At 45.9% G+C, this 13,104-nt stretch overlaps 1 protein-coding gene across 2 annotated transcripts in view; it reads left to right on the top strand.

Moving 5' to 3' along the window:
- Positions 1-7,041, top strand: part of PDGFA (platelet derived growth factor subunit A) — a 36,878-nt gene extending 29,837 nt beyond the window's left edge. The window contains exon 7 of one of the 2 annotated variants that reach the window (XM_056503184.1): positions 5,230-7,041. The gene's annotated coding sequence lies outside the window, so the exon portion shown is untranslated. Of the gene's footprint in view, positions 1-2,279; positions 4,969-5,229 lie in introns of those variants that run through there. The other variant, XM_056503183.1, reaches the window with a different exon arrangement.
- The last annotated feature ends 6,063 nt before the right edge of the window (positions 7,042-13,104 follow it).

The following is a 13,104-nucleotide window of genomic DNA, read 5'->3' as shown; positions in this document are numbered from 1 at the left end:
AGGAATATACTCAAAAACCTGCCCAGATTCTGAATTCCCCTTGACTCCAGGGAGTTTCCACAGCAAAAGTGACAATTTATCCCAGATAGAGTGGTTTCTTCAGGCCCTGTCGGCCTGTTGTGGAGTCAGGCAAGTTAATGCTCATCTTCAAAGCCCCAAGCACTGCTTTTAAATCAAAGTTTAGTGGGATCTGTTTCTTCAGAGCTTGCCCAGCAGCTTGTACCCATTTGTTGTGAGCCTGCTGGCCCATCCAGAGTGGCTGGGCTGTGCTCAGGGCTCCCAGGGCTCTGGGCCTTGCAGCTGGGTTACCCCAGACAAATGTCTCCCATCAGCTCCCTGCATGCTCTACCTTGAGATTCATCCAGGGACACAGTGCAAAGCCGAACTTGAGGCCTGTGAGATGTTTCTTTGAGGTTACTTGTGCTTAAAGTTATGTGAGGCCCTGAAGAGCCCTCTGTGCTGACACAGTGCAGTTTAGTCTTTTCCTCTCAAGCTTTGTCCACAGTGATGTGAGTTTCAGATGGGTCTGAAACCTTTCAATAAACCATTCCATAGGAACAAGGCCAAGCTTTAACTATTCAGTGGTTTTCTAACAGCAAGCTCAGCTACACTGGAGAGCCCACAGCTAAGCTTGCCCTGTCTGGGCCTTCCCCTTCCTTAGTTTCTTCAGCATATTTCTTTTCAAAGGCAAGTGAGAAAAAAAAAATAAAATCTTAAAATGGTATCTTAAAAAGGCGGGAAATTAAGCAGTTCATATAATCTTGATTCCTTTATCTCACTTAATTAAGGAGAAGTTTGCCAATAGTGATCTGGTATTTCCTAAAACAAGCATATATGAAGAACATTTTGAGGAGCTTCAAAAGAATTTTCAGGCTAGATCAGGAAAAGATAAAAACAGAAGTGGAAACTTCTAATGCACTTTATATTTCAGTACTTACAGGAAGTACATTGTTGCATAGGATATTAATGAATTCTGCAGGAGGAGGTTTCCAAAAGAAAAATGAAATGGCACCTTCTCTATCTTAGAGAAAAGGTCTGAGGACTTTTTCAGTTATGACAGATATGCAGTGGAAATGTGTGGTCATATCACCTGGAGAGAGTCTATCTCTGGCAAAAGCTATTTGGAGTTTCAAGTGTGTACACTATTGAATTTCTGTAGCAACTTCCTGGTGTAGCTGTGAAAAGTGATAAAGGGAATGGTAAAAGTCTACCTTGCTTTCAGTTGCCCTGTTCTACACCCCAGAGGACAGAAATGCTGCCCTGTGTTGTAGCTGGCTTCAGGATCATGGCAGGAGTGGTTAAGGATGAACACAGAATGTTGGTGCTGATGTTCCCAACCAGGTTGTGAGGCCAGCAAAGTGAAAATAGCAACATGAATACCCCAATACACCAGTGACACTAGTCTGGAAAAATTATTATTTGACAGAGTCTTAATTAACTCAAGTGAAGAAGTAATTCTAAAATCCCGATTTTGGAATCCCAGAGAGTTAATGCTCTCAGAAAGGATGTGATACAGGATTGTTTCTCATTTCTAAAGCACACAGAAATCCTAGGTAACAGTTTTGTACTGTTTGGAGAGTCTTCTGGTGTTAGCAAATCTCTTTGTGCTGCTTTAAGAGTGGAGGGTTTGCACCCTCAAGGGTTCAGGCATGAACATATTTTAGGCAGCAAGGCATTTCCATCAGGACTGAAGCACATGGACATTTTTTTCTTTTGTACAGGCAAGATATTTAAATATGGGGTTAGTAGGTCTTTGTATCTTCAGGTATTCCAGATCCTCCTAAGCCTGTGGTCACTGGAAGGCTGTCTGACTGGAAATCCAGAGGCCTTTGCCCTTGTGAAAGATTCTACTCTTGCTTGGAAGTGAGATTTGGATTCCTGAGTTACAAAGATGCTTTTGCAATTGTTATATCTGTCTTTCTGCTTCTTTATAAATCAACCTGCTTGGCCTGAACTGAATGTTTAAATAATAAACAGCTAAAAGACAGTCTGATGGCTTCTTTCTGAGTGTTTCCCTTAGGGAGCCCTTGGGATCACATGGCATCTGCCCTGACCTTAAAGACCTGCTTTTGGAGGCTTTTTTTACAATGCTAACAAACCTCACAATTTAACTAGCTGTTAAATAACCAGTCAGTGGTAACTATTCAGGACAGGGATTAGGAGAGTATTCTTGCTGGCATACAAGATGGCTCTGTCCATGTGCTGGCCAGGGATGAAGGGCTGAAAAACTGTGTGGTGGAAGAGACTATTAATGTGATTTTCCACAACTTTTCTTGCAGCTGCATTTTTGAGAGGAGAGAGAGAGAGATGGCTAGGCTTGCAGTAACATGTTGTGCCGTCATAAATGCTACAGCCACCATCTGTTTCCAGCCCACGACTTGAAAGAAAACTGAGCAGTAATCTCATAATTCACATGAGCGTTTTACACTTGTGAACCCTTCCCAACCTTTGTCTAATAATGAGGGGAGTGCATGGTGCTAAGTTTTGTATTTTTCCTGTACGTATTAGTGTTTATTTGTATGTCTTTTCCTGTTTTGTTGTTTTGTGGGTTTTTTTTTTTTCCAGGAAAAAAGAAAATTCACTGGTCGGAAAATCAGACCAGTTCCACAGTCAAAAGAAACATAATAAAGGCAAAATCCCCAATTCCATTGATCTTGCTGGCAAAATTCTCCAGGAGGAGGTGCATTTAACATTCCTCAGTGTGTCTGTCTTAGTTACTTGTTGGTAAAAAGAAAGAGAGACATTAGAAAGGGAAGAGGCAGGTTGCTGAACTGCAGAAAAAAGCTGCTTCAAGAGCTGGACATGCGCATTTTGAACTGAACCATCAGACAGGATGGTAATGGTAGGCTGGATTTTAATGAAAACAGATTCTTCTGCTAATCTTCGCTTGGGGCTGGCCCTCGGCAGGATTAAGGATCCCACCTGCTGTGCCAAAGACATGCTCAGGTTCGGGGCTGCTGGTGGGTGGGAAGAGCACAAACATCTGAGAGTGACTCTGGTGAGCAATCCCAGCCTGTCCTGGTGCAGTGCCCTCAGGGAAGCCAAGGAGTTGAGATCATTTAGTTGATGGAAATACTGCTCCCCTCCGGCCTGCAAGGCACGGCTGAGCATCATTAAGGATTTCTTGCTGGCTGCTCTTCCAAACCAAGGGCTGCTGTGTCTCCCGGCCTCCTCTCACCTTTGGACCCAATTTGCACACCTCCTCCTACCACAGCTCAATGAACTCCTGCTCTCCTCTGGCCTTAGGAACAATGGCTTTCATCATCCCTTCCACACTGCAGAGCAGTTTAAGGATGAAAGGGCTTCTCATTTCATATATCCCACTGCTGCTAGAGCTATAAATCACCGATGGACTGATTTTATAGCCAACTGCTACTGCAAACAAGTGAAATTTATTTCGTGTTGTCATATGTATGGTCAAGCTGTCCAAGAAGCTGCCAAACAAAGAACTGAGCTGCTGCTGAACAACCCATTCAATCTATTCTCATTTTATTTAAAAATAATAAATAACTGTCAATCAAAGGAACTTATTTTGACATGTGTGACCTGCTGGGTGATCTGCAGTATCTCCAGGATGTGTCTGTAAGTGGAAGATAGCTGCTAGCTTTTGCCAGGTCCAGCAGATATGACACGAAGTTCCACCAAGAAAAGGTTTGTGGGTTGGGGACAGGTTGATGGCCACCTCCTTTTTTAGCATTACTTGCTTTTCTGAGAGTGTTTGGTCAGGTAGCCCAGGGGTTGCAGTGACTTCTGCTTGAATCAGTGACAAGTTTTCATTGATCTGTACAGAGCAGTGTCCCTTATTCTGTCTCAATTTGCTGACAGGTGGATTGTTGGTGGTCTCTGGGGTCTGGAAAGCTGGCCTGAGCCTATTTTGGTGCCTTGTGATGGCGATGAGCTAAAAATGAGAGAGTAGAACCTCTTCAAGCTGCTGGGGTCTGAATCACATATTTCTGTATGATTTACTTACAGAGCCGACGAGCCTGAAAGGTTATTTTTGTATTTTAGCCATTAATTAGCTGGGGGTGTTGGGAGCTGTCATATTGAGCAGCCTTTCCCTGCTCACTCCCGTTGTCCGGCTGGATTCAATCCCTGCAGCCTCCCACCCCCTTGTGTGTAGTTTATGGCCACATCTGGAGTGTCTCCCTGCACACGTGCTGCTAGGCACAAACCTCATGGCTTTTGGGGTCTGTGGGGTGACTGCCATCCTTCCCAACACTTGTTTTTCCATGAGAGGGAAAGAGAGAAGAAGGCTGCCGGAAGGGCAGTGGCAGGGAAGGCCTCTGACACGAAATTCCCAGGAACAGGATTTGCACATTTTATGACCGTTCAGATGGAAATGCAGTGGAACTGAATTATTCCTCCTTAATCCTGCTTTCTCACTTTCCTCCCAGCAGCCTCTTCCCCTGCAGTTTAGGTAATACAGAAGCTTATAAACAAATCCCACCCCGTGAAAAATAGCAGCGGGGGGGGGGAAGAAAAGGGACCTGGGTTAGGGCTGTGATGGATAGACAGGTGGAAGGCAGGCACCAGAAGGGAGGATGAATGGTAAAAGCCTTTGATGGAAACACTAAAGAGCTATTGAAAATCCAAGGGGTGGGGGGAGGGAGGAGAAAGAATAGCAGGAGGAGGGAAAGCAAGGGAGTCTTGCCCCCGTCCCCCCGCCCTCTTTCTCAGGATGTTGAAAGTATTTGTCCTTCGTTACAAAATGATTGAACTGCCGCCAGGCCAGGCCACCCTTCCAGCCATTGCACTGGGAAACTGGCACTTCTGAAAGCCTTGTCGCCTCTCAAATTTTATAGCTTTCCCTTTTTGTGGGAGTTTTTGTGTTGTGCTATTTGCAGGATTGTTTTCAGATTTGCTGCGTATCAAAGAAACTATGTTTTGTTTTTGTTGCTCCGACAAACACAGAATCCAGGTAATGAAAAGAAAAATTAAAAAATAAAGGCACATTTTTATCAGAAAACACAGCTGTCTGCCTTTTATTGAGTCAGAATTTCATGCATTTGGTGTTCACACTGTGAATTTGATTTACCTCTAGTGCTTTTGGGAGGAAGAATTTCATCCTACAAATAGAACTTCTGCTTTACTAATGTCTCTGCATAAAAGTGGTGCCTGTTCTTCAGAGTCAGAGTAGCGAGGATCACCGTGTTCTGTCTTAATTAAAATGGATTTTGCATCATGTCCATGTTGACAACAGTGGGAAAAAATAATCTTTCCCCTTTTCAGAATGGCTCCTGAAGCTCTGCAATGTCTCTGACCTGCAGGATCTACAGATGGAAAAAGCTGCTGAAGATCTGAGTACGAGACTGCTCCTGCTGCCAGAGGCTGTATTTGTACCATGTATTTATATGTGTATGTATTTATATAAGCCTGATGCTCGGAAAGGACTGGAGCCATGTGTGTTCTTAATTAGATTTGGAGGTCTGTAGATGCAGCATCCACCCAGATTCTTGTTAACCAGAGGACCCAGGGCTGTGGGGTCTGCCCAGTGCCACTCACATGTCAGAGGGGTCAAGGAGCTGGTGGTGCCCTGGGCAGGGGCTGACCAGGGCTGTCCCTCTGTGTGTGGGGAGAGTGTTCCAGTGCCATCATCTGTGTCACCCTCACTGCAGCCCCAAGGGCACTTTTCTGAGTACACAAGGCAGACAGGCAGCTGTCTGTTGCCTCCAGGATTAGATCCTGGGATTAGGTCTCTGATGGGCCATGCCATATAGTTAAAATAGTCCTGGAAGAGCAGAGAGGCAATGTGCCACCCATACACAGCTGAATACTGGGGGGGCTGTGCTTGCTCACAGACCCACTGCAGCTGAAAGCAAAACTTTCCACTAACATAATTTACAATAGCCATTTCCACCTAAACATCTCCAGCACTTGGTTATCTTCATGAGCTTGCAGTGGCCTGAGAGGTAACACTGCCTTTGTCCCCAATTCCAAAGGAGCAGAAAGGGTAAATGGTTCACTCAAGGTTAGATGGGAGTCACTGGAGCTGGTGCTCCACTCTCCTGCCTTCAAAGGAATTTGCTGTGGTGACCAAAGCAAACAGCCCCTGCTGTTACCACGCCGGACTGTGGCGTGTCACTCGCACTTTGTATCTGTGATGCTGTGTCTGGGTAGGTATCACTGTCCTTGTGAACCAACTTTTAGTTCTGGAGCGTGGGTGAGCACTTGTCGTCATGCCAGGATGACACAAAGTCTAGAAATTATGATGGCAATTCAGGTCATGGGATAAAGGGGGAAAAATGCTGTCTCAGAAGTGTCCCCATCTGGTGTCACTGCTGGCGATTATTTAAGATGCAGGACATGACTGTGACAAAGATCAGGTTGTAGCTGATATGAATCATGCCTTGAAATAACACTTTCCTTCTTACATTGTGAAAATTACAGCAGTATGGGAAGTGAGGGAAAATGGGATTTCCCTGGAGGTTAAAGATTTTCCTTTAATCAGCTTTCATAATGTTAATTAAACGTTTGGAACAATGGCTGAGTCCTGGGATCCGCCCGCTCTTGCATAACTATCTCACAATGCCGATTTCACTTTCATGTTTATTTGCCAGCACGATTCCAAGTGAGAGCTGAGCAAGATCTCTGCACCAAGGAGCTCCTTGGGGGTTTGGGAGAACTCACCTCCCTCTCTCACCTCTCCTGGGGAGGCAAGACTCCAACTCTCCCCTCCCAAGGAGGAGCAGCCTAGAGGGATCAACTTTGTCTGTCATCATCACCCCATCTGCAAATGGGGCTAATAAAAACTTACTGGTATTTTGAGGCTGGTGCATATAAATATATACCCACCCATATGGAGGAAAGGGTGTGTTTACAGAGATCAGTACATGGATACATCTATTCCGGGTAGGTAAGATGGATTACAGTGCCACTTGTTCCCTGAATTTTTCACTCTTTCTGTGCCATAGTTGCTATGTGCCCATGGGAGCCATCGTCCCCAGTGCTTCCAGCAATGGGCTTAATATAACCTGCTCTCACATCACATACAGACACACACACAGAGCTCTGGGGAAGAGAAAAATTGGGGAATGGTTCACAGGGAGGGCATGGCAATGACCACCCCAGGGTCCACAGGCCATGGGAATGGGAGCTGCACTGGGCATGTTTCTTGGTGCCAGACTGGGATGCCTCTCCTGGTGGTCTGAGATGTGTTGGTGAGCCCCAGAGCTGGACTAGTGATGTCTCAGAGCAGCCACCAGACACACAGGTGCAGAGGGTGCACACACATCCAGAGCCACTGCCTGGCCACTTTGTTCTTCAAGTTAGAAAGGACTTGCTTCAAAAATAAGGTATGAAAATGTACAAATGTTGGATACTATCAGAAAAAGAAAAGGAACCTATTATATTTTAGGTCAAAGAGTTATCTAGCTCAAGTTTTTTAAATATGTGCAAAATGCAGTTTGTGCAGAAGGGCCATTAATCAGAACTGCTTTTTCTGCTTTTTTTTTAAGCTGCAAAGATGGAAACAAAAAGCAGGGAGTGCAGGGGCAGCTCCGTACAGAGCAGGAGGGCACCTCCATCCGTACAGGCTCCTGCTTCCCTGGCAACATGTTCACATCTCTGCAAAAGCTGTTTAAATTCGCTGAGCCACGCACAGTGCACGGCACTTTCCCTGTTGACACACGCCTTTGTCTGCTCAGAGGAGGTGCTCTGTAAACACCAGTGCTGGACGCTTTTTGTGTGACTTATCCCTGATTCATTGGCTCTAAATTAGTAGCCCCAAGGCACATACCTTTTGTACAGGCAGGGAAAGGATTGCCTCTTCTCCCCACCTTTGGAAACTTTGACCTGCTGGGATCACAAATTGTAGGAAATCTCAGAGGCGAAGTCCCAGGTACCGCCAGCAGTAAAACCTGGGAGTAAACAGATTAGATGTGTTTGAAAGACATTTCAAGGGAGCTTGAGCTACCTGGCTCAGTTTCCCTATACCACAAGCAAGATTATTTCAAGACTGATTTTGATAGCATGAAGGCTTCTTCCTTAATACAGGAATTGGCTATGTAATTTCTATATATATATATTTATCTTATTTTCCTCTTTGGCAGTGAGGAATTGAAACTTCTCCACACCCCTTTGATTAGCACAGGAGTGGCAGGAGGGATTTTTCCTCTCTTAGTCATTCTGGGCAACCTTTGAGCCCAGGATTTTCAGCCTGTTGCCTTTAGGAAGCTGCAGAGGCCACACAAGTGAGTTCCTGGCCAGCTGGGAGCTGTCAGCTGCCCTCAAAGCCCTGGCCAGCCCTTCTGTGATAAATCCATGGTGAGGTGTGTAATGCACATGGTATCAGCCCCAGATCCCACACAGTTCCTGTCCCAACAGGGATGAAAGCATTTTTAAAAATTGGAGTACAAAAGGGGAAAACGTATTTCTTGAACGTTTGAGTCAGCTTGTGGAGCAGTCAAGAGTATTTGGGTTGGGTCTTGCTTGGTTTTAACTGAGAGCTGCTGGTTGTAGGTTTTAGCAGCCTCTCACAGGAGTGAGGTGAGAAAGCCCTAAAAGCAGAGCTGGTCCTTCCCAAATCCTCCCAAATCCTCCCTTGCAGATGGCAAAGTACATTGTTGATTTACACAAAAACGAAATGCGGAATCCTCTCTGGACATTTTGGGCTTAGACAAATGATGATTTTGTTTTTGTTTTGTGATGCTGGCTCTGGCATCACCTTTCCAATTCTCTTTTGTTTGGTCTCTCAGTGATTCATCTCTCCATTTCACTTCTCTTTTGTTTGTTCCATAATTGCTGGCTTAACCTGGAGGCATGAGGCTTCCTTGTGGAAACATCACCAGGCTGTCAGTCAGCCATGGAGAGGTGGTACAGCTGGTACAGTCCTTCCTCCCTCTCAGGAGTGAGTGAATCATCCCTTGAATATGCAATATCATCCAGGACAGGAGCCAGGATTCTCCACAGGCACATGAATTCCAGCATCTCTGGAAACATTATTTCCACATTTTGGGCAGACTAAGAGACAGTAAGTAAATAAGCAAGCTGTGGCATTTGCAATCTCTTGTAGTTTTATTTAAAGTGACTGCCTGTGCTCGAAATGCTTGTGTGGGTATTAAAAACACAAAGAGAAAAGCGTGTATCCTTGATCTGATCCTGCCCAAGGCAGCTTCAGGGTATGGCCCATTTAATGCCATTGAGCAGTCCATTGAACAGTTAAGAACCCACCAGAAACAGTAGCTGCCTGCTTTCCTCCTGAACACCCACATGAACCAACACATCCCAAACCCTCCCTGCTGCTGGCCTCTGGATTTCTCCTTTGGAACTGTGTCCATGCTGGCTCTTGGTCCTGCAGGGAGTTGTTTCCCACTGCCCTCACACAGGAGCTGTGAAAGGCACGTGGGCTCCTTCCCTCAGATGGGATCTTCTTCAGAAGTGTCTCCCCTCCAAGGAAAAGTCTGATTTCCCATGTTTTCCTGGGCTGCAGGTGGGATGTAGCCAGAGAATCAGGGAATATTCATTGCATCAGCAGGTAGTCCATGACACAGCATTTCACAACATCAACTGGTTTTACTGAGCTCTTGTGTACTGTGCTCATGAATCCAATAAAACTGCCCTGGAGTCAACAAACAATGAGATTTCAGTGCTGAGTGTGTGAGAGACGCAGTGGGAGAAGAACAGTGCTCTGACTGAGCTGGGAAACACTGTTAAGGAGAGCTGTGTATGGTTTTCTCTACTCTTATTAATACCAGGAGCCAACACTTTCTGCTCTGCTTTTGTGCCAAGGTCACAGCTATGTGTTAACCTTCATCAGTCCTTCTGATGATAACAGGGAAAGCAAAATACCATTAAAATTATCTTCCTATATGTCTAAACCACTCTGGCACTTTTCCAGGCAGTGTTTGTGCCCCTGTTTATGCTGCAGACCCTGGTGACCCTGGAATACTTTTATTTACGACAGCATAAGCATCATTTCCATGGCAACATGCTTTTCAAGCTGCATATTGAGGATTGCAATTTCCTGAGCAATAGAAGAAGCAATGGTGGATTTTTTTTTTCCTAATCAGCTAGTAGCAACTTTCATGTGCAAAACAGCCAGGCACGACAAATCAGTTAAAAGCAACATTATCATCAAGGCAATTTGAAAGCTCAGCATGGTTAGCCTAAAAATAAAAGAGAGTTAGATCCAGTTGTTTAATGGAAATAGAGATGGTGAGATGATATCCTCACTGCTGCTCTGGTAAATTGGCTTCAGTGTGCTCTGCAATGCTGCCTAATGAGGAGCAGAGCAGTTCCCTTCAGTCCCCTTCAGCAGTGACACATTATTTACAGGAAGACTAGGACAGTTATAATCCTGTATGGCTTCAGACAATGCTTTCCCATATTGGAGGAGATGACAAAGCCTGTTTGAAAACAGTCCAAGCTATCAACAAAGGAATGTTACTAGAAGGGATGTTGGTTAGCAGCTCATGTGAAACTGCTCTCTGCCTTCAGAGAGCCCTGGGCTGGAGCTGCTCCCTGTGCCTCCTGTGCACACAGAGGTGCCAGCACAGCCCTGGGGACAGAAATGCAGAATTGACATGGGGAAACATCACTCAGCAGTGCCACAACACTGCTTCCCTCCCCAGAATAAGTCTTCAACAGCAGTTAAGTGTTGTCACTACACAAATAGGATCACTGATGGGCAGAAAGATGCCATGATGTGCCCAAGCTTGCTGTGGCTGACAGCCAGAGGTGTTCCCTGGAGTCCAGGACACCATCCTGTCTTTCCAGGGGCCATGATCGATCTATCTATCTATCTATCTATCTATCTATCTATCTATCTATCATCTATCTATCTATCTATCTATCTATCTATCTATCTATCTATCTATCAGTGTTTGAAGTGTATCTATCAGGGTGTTTGAAGGCTGGATCTGTCCCCTGCTCAGCCAGCTTGGTGCCCAGCACCACTGGGACCATCACTGCTCACTGCAGATCAGCACTTTTCACAGCTGCTCCTCTCACCATCTCTCACTGGCAGAAAATTTGCACTAAAAACACTGCCTTAAGGAATTCAGAAAAAGGTGAAGATTTTCTTTCTTGCTAGATTGCCCTTGAGAGCAAAGAAATCTCACTTCCTATGCAGGCAGGATTTGATGCTGACCAGGCCAAGCCCAGGGAATTGCTGTGTACCAGGATGAGTGTCCTTAGCAGCACTGCTTCACACCTCTCTGTGTCATCAGTCATGTCTCTGAGTTCCAGGTTACACCTTAATGGTGGCACTACAGAACTGTCAGAGACAAATTCCTAACTCAGTAGAAATAATTTAAAAGAAAATAAGTGTTGATGCTGGTGGCCCCACCAGAATTATTTGGGGTGACAGGTAAATAAATACTAAACTACATTCTGTAGTGGCAAAAGTGCACTCAAAAAAAAAACATGTTCACACCGATTTGCTTTGGGCCTCCAAAAAAAAGTTTTGGGGCAAAACTTCCACTGGTTTTGAAGGCAGTATGATAGCAAAGGTGCCTTCAGGGGATCCCCACATCTTGTGAGGTACAGCTGCCATTAACTCTCCTGGTGGAAGCTGAGGAGATGCTGCTTTCAAACACCATCTTTTCCAAGGCAGGGGGTGGTGAAGTGTTTTGGGGTGTGAGCTATTGGACCAGCCTGATGCACAGCTCAATGTCAAAAGCTTCCAGGAGCTGCAAGGAGTCCTGAACTAGGTGACATTTGAAGGCTCCTTTGGACCCAAACAATTCTGTGATTCTGTGACTAAAGCCACATGTTGATGTGCAATGCCAGCCATAGCTTCCCAGCACCTTCCTCCCTTTGAAGCCAGCTGTCAGACTTGATTTGGAGTCTAGGCACTGGGATAGGAGCTCAGGCAGCCACTAGGCACGTTCTGCCCCAGGGAGAGCGCTCACCCTCATGCTGGCTGGTGATGGGAGAGCAGGAAGGGTTTTCAGCCTGCTCTCATGGTTTAGACTTGAACTTGGAACTGTTTGTTTTTGCTACGCCACCCCTTCCGCCCTAGTTAATAGTCAACTTTGAAACCCAGCTTTATGTCCCGTGTTTGATTTACATTTCAAATGCAGGGCCAGCAGGGCAGGCTGTCTAAATCACTTGTCAGCACAAGGGAAGGAGGTGACACAGTGGGAGGAAAAAGTGAGATGCAGCTATGGCCCAGTGTAAACGTTCAGGCAGCTGGGCAAAGCTGTTACTGGGAGAGTCCCCAGCAAGTGACAAATGCTCACCTTGCCCAAAGGCTGGGGTCTAACCCAGGCACCACACAGGGACCAGCTTGTCTCCTTTGATTTATGCTCCATTCCTCCAGCTCTCCAGCCCTGCATCCTGTTTTCCTTCTCCTCTGCAGCTGTACGTGGAGGTGAGGGCTCAAAAAGACCCAGCGAGAGGAGCTTCTTTTGAAATCAAAAATAGCCTGTCATGATTTTACTGTTTTGTTTTGGTTTTTTTTTTTTTGGGGTCAGCATGTCACAATGCTAAATTTATCACTGGATTGGCACACAGGAAGCCTCTCTCATGGCCAGGTGGAGGGCACAGGGCACAGCGAGTTCACCGGCCACTCTCAAAAACCGTCTGCCTGGAAATATCATTTTCAGCTGCTCTTTGATGAGGTAACATCAAGGAGCAGAGAGACTGCAAACACCACCCAGGCCACTGCCAAATGCTTTGCAGGACCAGTCAATGCTGCATTGAGGAAAAGGGAAACATTTGCAAAATCGGTCAAAAGTGAATTAGACGTGTTTTAAAGTAATTCCTGTGCAGACTGTTTACTTGGAATGGCACAAATATGATCAGCCAGTCCTTAGAGACCTTCCCAGCTTCACCTGATGGATGTGGTGATGCCCAGTCCTGCCCTGATGCTCTGCCTGGAGCTGTGCTGTGCATGTCTCAGCTCATCAGCAGAGTCCTGCTGGCTGCCACACTCTGACTGCCCTGGTGCGTTTGTGCAAGGGGACAAACTCTTCCTTTCATCTTCTTAAATTAAACACAAGACCCTTGGCCTGCAGAAGGAACAGCCAGCCCCTTGTGGAGAGGCAGGTGGAGGAGCCAGTGTGGAGGCACAGCCCAGCACTGGTGGGAGCATCACTGGTGCCTCTCCAGTGAGCCCACATTCAGCCCAGCATCCCAAGATTTTGCTGGATATAGCTACCTCTG

This window comes from Oenanthe melanoleuca, chromosome 14 (genome assembly GCF_029582105.1).
Source record: "Oenanthe melanoleuca isolate GR-GAL-2019-014 chromosome 14, OMel1.0, whole genome shotgun sequence".
NCBI classification, from domain to species: Eukaryota; Metazoa; Chordata; class Aves; order Passeriformes; family Muscicapidae; genus Oenanthe; species Oenanthe melanoleuca.
The sequence above is the reverse complement of the archived record's forward strand: the minus strand, read 5'-3'. Positions and strand labels throughout refer to the sequence as shown.